The sequence below is a fragment of the Macaca fascicularis genome, chromosome 9 (assembly GCF_037993035.2).
Source record: "Macaca fascicularis isolate 582-1 chromosome 9, T2T-MFA8v1.1".
Taxonomy (NCBI): Eukaryota; Metazoa; Chordata; class Mammalia; order Primates; family Cercopithecidae; genus Macaca; species Macaca fascicularis.
Window position 1 is genome coordinate 49,953,241 of NC_088383.1, and position 11,911 is coordinate 49,965,151.

The following is an 11,911-nucleotide window of genomic DNA, read 5'->3' on the forward strand; positions in this document are numbered from 1 at the left end:
ATCCAACTAATTAATCTCTTGCCTCCACTGCAGCCTGCAGGCTCCTCCAACTCCTGTGATGTGTCTGTGTGTGTGTGTTTGCTGACTCTAGTGTTCATAGCTACTTGTTCATGGTTATTACTGTTAGTGAACTGTGAACTCGCTTTCCTGGGCAGGGGCTGAGCCATGTAGCCATCTGCTCGTCTCTGCCCCCCATCACCTCTCACTCCTGGGAGTCTGCTTTATTCCCTGGGAGTCTAGCTCCTTCCCTTTAGAGCATGGGCAGGAGTCTCCAGTTGTCTTGGGACCTGGGAAGATTTGCGCCACTTTTATCATCTTTCTTCATGAAGTCTCTTCACTTCTTTTATAAGAACCTCGCTTCCTTATCCCGGTCCAACCCCAGTCTGTTCTGAAGATCAGCAATTGGAGACACAAAGCAAAGCAAGGAGTTTGTGAGCCCAGCACTGCCTTCAGCAGGCTACTATATTCTTCCATGTTTATTTTTCTCCCTGGGGAAGCCCCAGGGAGCCCCATCTGCCCTGCCCTTCACATAGCACCCAGGGATTCCAGCCCCAGGGCTGCTGCTTTTCTTCTTTTTCTTTTTTTTTTCAGTCAGAGTCCCACTCTGTCACCCAAGCCAGAATGCAGTGGCATGATCTCAGCTCACTGCAACATGGGTTCAAGGGATTCTCATGCCTGGGCCTCCCAAGCAGCTGGTACTACAGGCATGCAGCACCACTCCCAGCTAACTTTTGCATTTTTAGTAGAGATGGGGTTTTGCCTGGCCTCAAGCAATCTACCTGTCTAGGTCTCCCAAAATTCTGGGATTACAGGTGTCAGCCACCGTGCCTATCCCAGGTCCAGGGCTTCTAATCTGCCCTTGGGGAATGTAGCCCTTGTATATCTTATCAGCAATAACCCCAGGGGCTCTGGTACCCTACCCCTCTCCAATCTTCCTGCTTCTGAGACTTCAATCTACAGCCCAGTTTTTCTGGACACAGGCTCCCATCCCTGAAGCTGAGTCTCCAACAGGTGATGACTGCAGGATTCCCACTCTGTTGTGGCCAGCACACTGGAATGGAGAGAGGGAGAGTAAGGGGCCTTTGCTTCTCTGCCCATGTCCCCTTGGTCAGCAGAAACAACTCCCACATCGTTTGCACTGCCTGTCAGTGGTCAGAGAGTTAAGTGAAGTAGGTTAGAGACCCAGTAAGCTCCATGCAGCACTGCTGCAGAGGGTACAGGAAGAGGTCAAAGGTCTTAATGAGAGTGGAAGCTCAAACGAGCTCCCGCCCTTCCTGTCCTCCATGTGCCTGTGGAAATCAACCAAACCCAGCCTCTGTGGCCAGACTGCTGTTTTCTGTACCACGATCTGTCCTCTGAACAACAGAAAAAGGAATAAAATATTTGTTTCCTAGTGAAAAAAAACACTATGAACAAAAAACAAGTAAACTTCACTCAATTGATTATTTTTAAAGTAAACAAAAATTTTGGGATCTTTTCTTGAGAATTAAAATATTATTTCAAGACTTTACATAAACTAACAACTTTCTCAACTGTGTTAGTGACAGGAGCCAATGAGTTTCTAACTGCAAAGGAAATGAAGAATATCGAATGCCAAAAAACTCACACAGTCCTTTAATCACTCAATTCTAACAATGTAAATGCTGAAGTAAGAGAACAATTTTATGACAGTTACTTCAATGAAAATGCAAAGAACATCAGATACTATTTTGACCTCATGATTCAGAATGTGGGCAGGATGGCCCACAACTTGGAATCTTTACTTCAGCTTGGACCAAGCATGTCTGTGCCCTTATGCAAACATCAACCACAATTTGTATTTGTATTATCGCCACCAAAAGCTATTCGGAAGGAAAGAGAAAATATTTTCTGCCTTGTGATTACTTGCATCCATGGCTCTGGTGAAAATATGTGAGGCATTTAGATCATTGATCATCTCTGTGATCACAGTGAAGCTATCACTTTTGTTGTTGTTGCAGCAGATTTCATCTTGGCTCTTCAAAATTTGATTGCATCTTCGGAATCAGAAAATACTTCTAGCAGTAATACTTTCAAACTGTCATTTGAGCTGAAAGACTGCTGTTGATATATAGTGTGGCAGATGTTTACAACTTCCACTGCAATTACTATATCTCAATCTGAATTCTCTTTATTTTTTTATTTTTTATTTTTTTGAGACAGTCTCACTCTGTCACCCAGGCTGGAGTACAGTGGCGCAATCTCAGCTCACTGCAACCTCCACCTCCCAGTTTCAAGCAGTTCTCTTGCCTCAGCCTCCCAAGTAGCTGGAATTACAGGCGCTCCCCACCACGCCCAGCTAATTTTTTTGTATTTTTAGTAGAGACAAGGTTTCACCATATTGCCCAGGCTGGTCTCGAACTACTGGGCTCAGGCAATCTGCCCACCTCGGCCTCCCAAAGCGCAAGGATTACAGATGTGAGCCATCGCACCTGGCCTTGAATTCTTTTTAATAAAAAAAATTTGTTTACAATTTTATATAATATTAGTTGAGGAAATCATACATCTTCCATTTTTAGCTGTTATTATGTGCTGGTGTCTTTTTCTTTTTGCATACCACACAAAAAGCTTCAAAAGAAATCTTTCCTCATTTAATAAATCTCTACTTTTCAAACAATTCATCACAAAGTTTATGCTTGAATTTTGGTATCTGGCATTCAAATATACACAAATAAAAATAGATAATAGCAACCACCACAAAAATTGAGCTGAGTTAATTTGATAATCTCACAGCTGTCTTAGTGTGTCTGTCACTCACAAGTCTGAACTCAGAACTAACATCAAACAGGTTGAACCATTGAAAGCATTACAAACTTGCAAACTAATAATCAATTGAAGTGGCCAGGCGCGGTGGCTCACGCCTGTAATCCAAGCACTTTGGAAGGCGGAGACTGGCGGATCACAAGGTCAGGAGATCAAGACCATACTTGCCAAGACGGTGAAACTCGGTCTCTACTAAAAAAAATACAAAAATTACCCAGGTGTGGTGGCACATGCTTGTAATCCCAGTTACTCAGGAGGCTGAGGCAGTAGAATTGCTTGAACCCCGGAGTTGGAGGTTGCAGTGAGCCAAAATCACGCCACTGCTCTCCAGCCTGGTGATGGAGTGAGACTCCATCTGAAAAAAAAAAAAAAATCAATCGAAGTAGAGTTGCCATTGAAGTGGCCTGAGATGGTTATCCTATCCTTGGCTGGTATCTGGGAACGTGAATTTTGGGAAGGTTTGGGAACCTGGATTTCAGAAGGGTTCCCCCAACCCTCACTGATCAAATGGCTCCATTGTACCTAAATAATATGGTTTCTGCGGAACACCTACTTTTTTTTGGGAATCTGGAATTTTGATTTGTGCACAATAGACAGTGTCTACATGACCAGTCACCAATAAAAAGTCCAGCACTGAGTTTCTAAGGAGCTTCTGTGACAACATTTCACATTTATTGTCACAGCGTGTGGCTTTTGGAATTCAGCACATCCTATGTGACTCCACTAGGAGAGGATGCTTGGAAGGTGGTGTCAGGTTTCCTCTGGACATGGCCCTGTGACCTCTCCCCTTTGCTGACCTTGCTGTAATAAGTCATAGCCACAGTGTGACTATATGCCAAGTCCTGTCAGTCCTCCTACCAATTTGTTTAACCCAGAAGTGTTCTTGTGAATCCTCAATACAGCTGGCATCAGAAACAAATTTTTTTACTTCTCACTCTGTCACCCAGGCTGGAGTGCAGTGGCACAATTATAGCTCACTGCAGCCTTGAACTCCTGGGCACAAGTGATCCTCCTGCCTCAGCTGGAACTACAGGTATGTATCCTCCTGAGTAGCTGGGACTACAAGCACGTGCCACCATCCCGGGTTCTTTTTTTTCTGTAAAGATGGGGTCTTGCTATGTTGCCCAGGTTTATCTTGAGCTCCTGGCCTCAAGTTATCCTCCTGCCTTAGCCTCTCAAAGTGCTGAGATTACAGGTATGAGTCATTGCACCTGGTCCAGAAGTGGAATTTGCTAGAACAACCCTGACTCACTAAGATTTGGCTCCATCACTGTTTGGGAAAAGGAAGAATGAAGGGGAACGGTGATAAGCCTTTGATAACTGGGTGTCTATGGAGCCCTCCATGGTTTGAGAGCCACAGATGAACTGCTATCTGCTGTTAGAAGCCACAGTGATCTATGGGGTTAGAAACGGATCCAACCCTGGCTTCTTTGAGCTGTGCTGGACGAAGTGAGGGGGGAAATATGCACCTGGGTGATGCCTTTGTTTTTTGTTCTCTTCTCCAGGTGGGAGGTAAGAAAAACAACAGTGACAAATTGTAAAGGTGAGTACTGGGTGGCCCCAAAATGTTAAAAGTTCTCAGAGCTGGAGCAAAGCTGGTGTGGGAGGGTGGGGGGTGGGGGGTGGGGAGGATGCCAAGACTCTATCCAGCCTCTTCTTCAGCCCAGCTGCTGCCCTGTTGCAAGAGCTGCCTCTTTCTTTGCCACCCGTGTACCCTCCCCAATCTGCTTTCCAACCTGAATAGTTCCCACAGCAGTAATGCTAACCTAACTGCAAATGCTGGATTTACTGCTATGGGTTTAGTTTGCAATAGAAAAATATGTTTAATGGCTTTGTGTTTTGTGGCTATTACATCTAGATGTATTAATATGATAAAATTGATATAAAATGTTAAATGCTTTCAATTTCATAAATTCTAGAGGGAGCACACTGATCAGGAAAAGCTGCAGAGGAAAGTGAGTGTGACACAACTTCCTTGCTTTTTGCAGCTAGTGGGCAGCTTGGAATTTAAATTCTCAATACTGGAAACAGAACAATTCTCCAAAATTAACAATTTTTGCTACATTTTTTGCCTATTGGAGCCACTGGAAAAAAAGCAGACAATATGAAGAGAGGCAATCTTGAGCTAGAGATATGCTTTGGAATTTACAAATCTGTTTTTCATCTCTAATGAGCTCTTGTAAGATCATATAGCTGACACTCAGAGGCTGATGATTTTCTGGCCCCATGTGTATAGTTTTGAGTTGGTCAGCTTGGACCCTAAGGTGAATAAGGTAAACAGAGCCCAACAAAACCTTGTCACTCGGCTAAGAACATAGCTGTCTGGCCCTGCAGCATCTCAGTCTCCAGTTACTGGAAGAAAATATATTAGATGCTGGGGAAACTATAAGGCTACAGGGTGACACTGCATGTTGGCAGGGAGAATTGTTCAAGGTAGAAACCGTGGGGAGCAAAGAGAGATTCTCATCTGTGTAGCTGCTGCTATGTGCTAATATGGGGGTAAGAAAACTGTTAAGGAATAAACAGGCCAAGACCTCTGTCCTCACAGGATTTTCAGGCTAGACAGGAAAGTGGTCACCGTACAAATTGTATACAACTCCACTAGTACTTAAGAGGTCTGATTTATTGCTTTGAAACACAAATGCAGGATGTTTAAGGATTATCAGCAGCCTTTCCCTTTGTGGAAATTGTAAACTAAAAATAAAATCCTAAGCCCCCATCAACTGAAGGACACTCCCCTTAGCCAATGGGACTCCAGAAAAACCTTACAACTGAGTTCCTGGCCATGACGAGATGGAGGTCAGACATGTCTCATTATACCCTCTCATGTTTGTGGTTTAGACACAGCAACTGACAGCATTAATGTTAAAATAGAGATCATAAGACTGGCAGAACAGACTTTCGTGGCAATGAGATACCAAATTATAAACAAGACCTAAGGCCATGCCAGGCAAGGGTTAGGTCAAGCACCTTAAACTTAAAGAGTAAACTATGGTCTGACTGCCACAAGGTTTTTCCTTTTTCTCTAGCAGCTAAATAAACACTGACCTTGAGATAAGCAAAATGGAAACAATTGTAGCTCATCACCAGACACTAATTGGCTGCCAATCCCTGTAATTTTAAAATTACAAGCACCATAACTACAGCTTTGATTAGACAAGAGACTGATTTCAGTAACTTTCTCCTGATAAGAAGACCACCCACCATAAACTGGTTCTGGCTGGGTTTACAGAGGTTGCACACTTGAGTGCCTTCATGTCCTGAAAAGACCTTTTGACTGATAGGGCCTAATTATAATACATTCAAATGTTAGGTCTCCACCCCAGAGTGAACATGGGTCATATGTTACATGCATATTGGTTCAATATATGTGCATCAGGACCACCTTCATGCATACTCATAGCTCCTCCTGTAACCTGTTGAAGATGTATGTTTAGCTAATTTGTCCAGCATAATGCTCCTACCCCAACCTATCTTCCTTCAAAGTGCCTGTCCCTGGTCTTAGCCAGAGGCATTCTTCTCAGCCTGTTGCAGGCTGTAACCCCCTATAAGAAATAAAGCCTCCTCTCCATTCCAAATAGTTAAATCTTGGTTTGTTGTTGTTGTTGTTTTGTTTTGTTTTGTTTTTGTTTTTGTTTTGCTTTGTTTGAGATGGAGTTTCGCTCTTGTCGCCCAGGCTGGAATGCAATGGCGCAATCTTGGGTCACTGCAACCTCTGCCTCCCGGGTTCAAGCAATTCTCTTGCCTCAGCCTCCTGAGTAGCTGGAGGCAACTGCCACCACGCCCGGCTTATTGTTGTATCTTTAATAGAGATGGGGTTTCACCATGTTGGCCAGGCTGGTCTCGAAATCAAATCCTGACCTCAGGTGATCTACCTGTCTCCGCCTTCCAAAGTGCTGGAATTACAGGCGTGAGCCACCGTGCCCAGCCTAAATCTTGTGATTTTAAAATTTAACAGAGTCAATTAAATGGTTCCATGATAGAGCGACATTTAAGGCAGACATTAGTTTTTATTGCCCCATAACGCTTCAGTAAGTTTCCCTGAATGTTTGCATTTACTTGTCAATCAACTCACAGGGAGTGAGGCAGAAGTAAAACCCACAATTACCTTACCCCTGGCCTATGTGATAAAGTAACATATTTTTAATCATATATTTGAGAGACATCTCTGCTACTAGGAACTTTTTTTTTTTTTTTTAACCTTTTAGGTTTGGGGGATATGTACAGGTTTGTTACGTAGGTAAACTCATATCACAGGGGTTTGCTGTACAGATTATTTCATCACCCAGGTACTAAGCCTAGTACCCAATAGTTATTTTTTCTGATCCTCTCCCTCCTCCCACCCCACCCTCATGTAGGCCCAGTGTCTGCTGTTCCCCTTTGTGTCCATGAGTTCTCATCATTTAGCTCCCACTTATAAGTGAGACTGGGTGACTGCTGACCTGCATCTCTCTTGGGTGGACCTCCCAGGACATAAGCAAAAGACCCTTGACCACAACCACTACCAAGGTCCCTTTCTCCTCTGTCTCCAAGTTGGGGAGGAAACATAAGCCCTAAGATCACCCCAGAGCTGTGGTGGGAAGCCCAGGAGAGATAAAACCTGAGTAGTTTTAAATGAGAATATGCATGTGGCTTTTTAAAGATGTTTGCAATATTTTTGCTATTCTCCCCTTGAGATTTTGGGGTCTATGCCCACCCTTACCAGACTGGACACTAGTGCTCACTTGTCACTGACACATTACATGAAAGTGATGCTGTGTAACTTTCAAAGTTATGTTTAAAAAGGCCTGGTTCACTCAGGTCACTCACCTGTGTGCCCTTGACCACCAAGTCAAAGCTCTGAATGTCCTAAGACTGTTCTGCTACCTGGAAGCCCAGGGTACCTGGGAGGTCTCCTATAGGCCCTGCAGCCAAAGTCCCATGTCCTCTGCAGACATGTGAGTGAAGTCACTTCCAGATGATGCCAACCCTTTGCTATGGATTCAACTCCAGCCAATGAGTCTTCTCTGTAGTCCCCAAACACCAATGAGCAGCAATAAGCCATCTTTTCTGTGCCTTCCTAGCCCTGTGAACCATGAACAAAATAAAGTGGTTGTTTTATGCGTTATTTGGTGCTGGTGGTTCTTTCTTAAAAAAAAAAAAAGAAAAAAAAATCACAGTAAAAGCACCAAGAATAACACAGTTGTAGGACATTCAAAAGGTACAAAATAACATGCACTGAAATCTAGGTTTCCTTCTTTCCCTCTTCCACAGCCTATCAGGTTCTGCTTCTGGAAGTAACAATGGTTAAGTTTCTGCACATCTTTCCAGATTTGTTAATTAAATAATCATATAGCACTGACACAGTGAGGAAGCTTTTTAAAGGCTTTACTTATATTTATTCATTTACTCTTCATTCACTGTGGACACTCAGGTGGCAGCAGGAAGGAAAGTATTTTGCTCAACCAAATGAAAGTCTGATCTGCTCTTTGAATGCTGTTCCTTCAATCATATGGTTCTATTTTCTTGATATATTCCCAAATCTTTTTTATTTTCTCCCTAATTGAGCATTCAGAGATGTAACGCTGTTTTCTAGTTTTTCTTCCATTTCACCACTAAATCTTAAATTTCATATGAGACAGGCAGTGATGAAATTCCTGAGTCACTGGACATGTGTATATGTATGTTTGTGATGGTAACACACACACACACACACACACATTTTTCTATCTAGTTATTAACCATTAAAATTCTATACTCAGAGTGAGGAAATATTACACGTTCCTTCCCAAACTCTGTCAACTACCCCCTCACTTAAATAATCCCTGAAAAAATGGCAACATCCATTATTAATGCAGTTTTTATCTCATCAATGAGCCATTTGATAAAATAGTTCTAGAAACTTGTAATGAATCAGCAATGATGGAAATTTGTACTGAACCATTTCATATCTAAAAGGGTATCTACTTTGTTTTAGACATGACAACTCTGTCATGTTTATTTTAGAATTTTCCATTGCTGCGTGTTTAAAGGGCTTGTCAATTCCCTTCCCTTTCCTAATTTTCATGACCAGATCATAAGAATGTGTGTGATCAGGCTGATTGATGTGCCACAACACATATTTAATCCTGGAATTTAGGGTTATCAGAAGTCTCCATTTAAAAAAGAATTAATTATATGTTTTCAAACAGCCGGCTGGTGAATATATAGTGCTTCATTTTTCTTAATGTCTCAGTGAATAGCCAGCCTTTTATGTATACATTAATAGAGGATCTCTCAAAAAATTCAGAGATTCAGAAATAAGTACATAAACTTAATTGCATAGAGAGAAAAAATAGGTACTATACGTAAGTGATAAAAGGTTTTATATAATTATTTTTTTAAACTAAATTTATAATAATGCTTTTTAAACTAAATCTGGAACAAATTTTAAATTATTTAATCTAGAAATGTCCAGTGATTCAGGAACAGTAGAAATGGGTGGGGAGGGCATTTCAACTCAAGCATGGAACTCCTTTTATTCTCAACATGTTAGCTTTTTCTCTCTTCACTCTGAAATGTTCACTATCAAATATATTTGAGAGACAGGTCTTTTTTCCTCATTTAACATTTATTTCATACACAGAGAATAATACTGTGGGTCTGGGATTCAGTTTTTGAAATGCAACATATAATCTAAGTGACCATTTACCCATGTCAAAGTAGCAGCAGTTGGACCCCATAATGTGGCATGCATTCACTAGAAAATTCTACGGTGACCTATCACTGTGATCATGTGATGAACCATATCTTGCCTTCCATTCTAATCATCACTCTGTGAGCTTCGAGATTCAAGTTTGACAGCATTTGTCAATTTCAAAATGTCACACAAAGAGTGCTCAAATATGGGGAATTTTGTGTCCTGTTGCTGAGACATGTTCACTTTCATCTTCTGATTGTGGTTTCTTCAAATAGGCCAATTCACTTGTACTCAAAATGTCTTCCTCATTTTTTTGTTTCTACCGCTCCAATTTGTCTATGGATTTATGAGCATGTTTTATAGTATTATTACTGATTTGTACTTTTGATTCTTCCACCAAGCTTTTTGTCTTAAATATTTTCCTATTTTTAGAAAAATGTAGTGTTTCTCCACACCACTTTTGTATCCAATCTTTCATAGAATAGGTACAGAAAAAACACAACCACACTGCCTTCATCAGATGAAGAGAATCTTGATACCAAATACAATATGAGACATTCCATAAAGGGAAATTATAGACCAAAGTCTTCTGAGTATAAATGTCAAAATCTGAAACCAAATATTAGAGTGGCCTAAATCTGGAGATTTTTAGGAAAAAAACTGAAATTTCATGGTGGGAAACATAATTTTGCCTAGTTTAGAAGTTTTGAGGGGTTGTTTTAAAGAAAAATTTAAAAGATAAATAATATTAAATGGATATAGAGTTATAAAATAAAAATATTATAAAAGGTTATAAAAATGTTTATGAAATTATTTTGCAGTCAAGATTGATTGATTGGGATTAGATTTGTTTATAAGGTCTTATTAAAATTAGCCATAATATTAAAAATACATTAATACCCAACTAAATTAAAAAAAAAAATAAGCTTAAGATTTGTTCTCCATCAAACTTGACAAAAGGAGTATGTATTCCCGTGTGCCAGAGTGCCAGGTCACCACATACAATTATGTTGAGTTTGCATATTTGATGATGTGTCGCTACCAGGATGCCATCTGGGTCTTCGCCAACATCCTCCTCTAGATCCAGAGGACCAAGAGCATGTTTCAGAGGACCACATACAAGTATGAGATGATTAACAAGCAGAATGAGCAGACGCATGCGCTACTGGCCATTGCTCTCACGATGTACCCCATAGGTATCGATGAGAGTATTCACCCCCAGCTACAGAAGAAATATGGGGACAAGATGCTGCACCTGCAGAAAGGTGACCCACAAGTCTATGAAGAACTTTTCAGTTACTCCTGCCCCAAGTTCCTGTCGTCTGTATTGCCCAACTACGATAATGTGCACCCCAACTACCACAAAGAGTCCTTCCTGCAGCAGTTGAAGGTGTTTTCTGAAGTACAGCAGCAGGCCCAGCTTTCAACCATCCCCGGCTTCCTCAAGCTTTACATCACCATGCCTGTGGCCAAGCTGGCTGGCTTCCTGGACCTCACAGAGCAGGAGTTCAGGATCCAGCTTCCTGTCTTCAAACACAAGATGAAGAACCTGGTGTGGACCAGCGGCATCACAACCCTGGATGGTGAATTTAGTCAGCCTCAGAGGTTGACTTCTACATTGATAATGACATGATCCACATCGCAGACACCAAGGTCGCCAGGTGCTATGGGGATTTCTTCATCCATCAGAGCCACAAATTCGAAGAGCTTAATTGAACTCTGAAGAAGATGGGACAGAGACCCTGACAACATTTACACACATTATTCAGGAACCTGTTTTGATATATTATAGGCAGGAAGTGTTTTTGCTACCATGAAACCTTTACCTAGATCAGCCATCAGCCTGTCAACTCAGTTAACAAGTTAAGGACCAAAGTGTTTCAAGTGGATATCAGTAAAGGATCTTTGGAGCCAGGAAAAAAAAAAAAAAATTGTTCTCAATGAGATTACATGTGGTAATAATTTTTAATTCTCAAATCTGTTTCTTCTTGAAACTTCTGAGATTTATATCTCAGAAGTTCAACCTTTACTATATTTTTTTACACATTATTTACAGATCATACATCATTGCCCTCTGTTTCCTTTCCGCTTCAAAAGGTGTATTTTTTACTTCACTACAATGGTAATTTTGTCCTTCATCTTTTCCATCAACTCTTTTAACTTTTCCCTCATATTCTATTTCTGCTGTTATAATACTGAAATATTGATCTGAAAGGTTAAAAAAAATTTCTCAGATGTAACATGATTTTATCCTCTTAACATTTTGATATGTCTGAATTGATGCATGTAATCAGGAAACTTCCCATGCTATTATCAGGTTGGTGCACAAGTAATAGTGGGTTTTGCCATTACTTTCAATGGCAAAAACTGCAATTACTGGTGCACCAACCTAATACTAGGAGCCATATATCCACCTGCTCAAGGTGCTAGTTTTCATGTTTACATTCCTCTATAATACAATGTTCACTCATG

General features: G+C 41.1%; 1 pseudogene; it reads left to right on the top strand.

The window, feature by feature from the left end:
- The first annotated feature begins 10,529 nt into the window (after positions 1–10,529).
- On the top strand, positions 10,530–11,323 carry LOC107130783 (eukaryotic translation initiation factor 3 subunit L-like; annotated as a pseudogene).
- Positions 11,324–11,911: the final 588 nt, after the last annotated feature.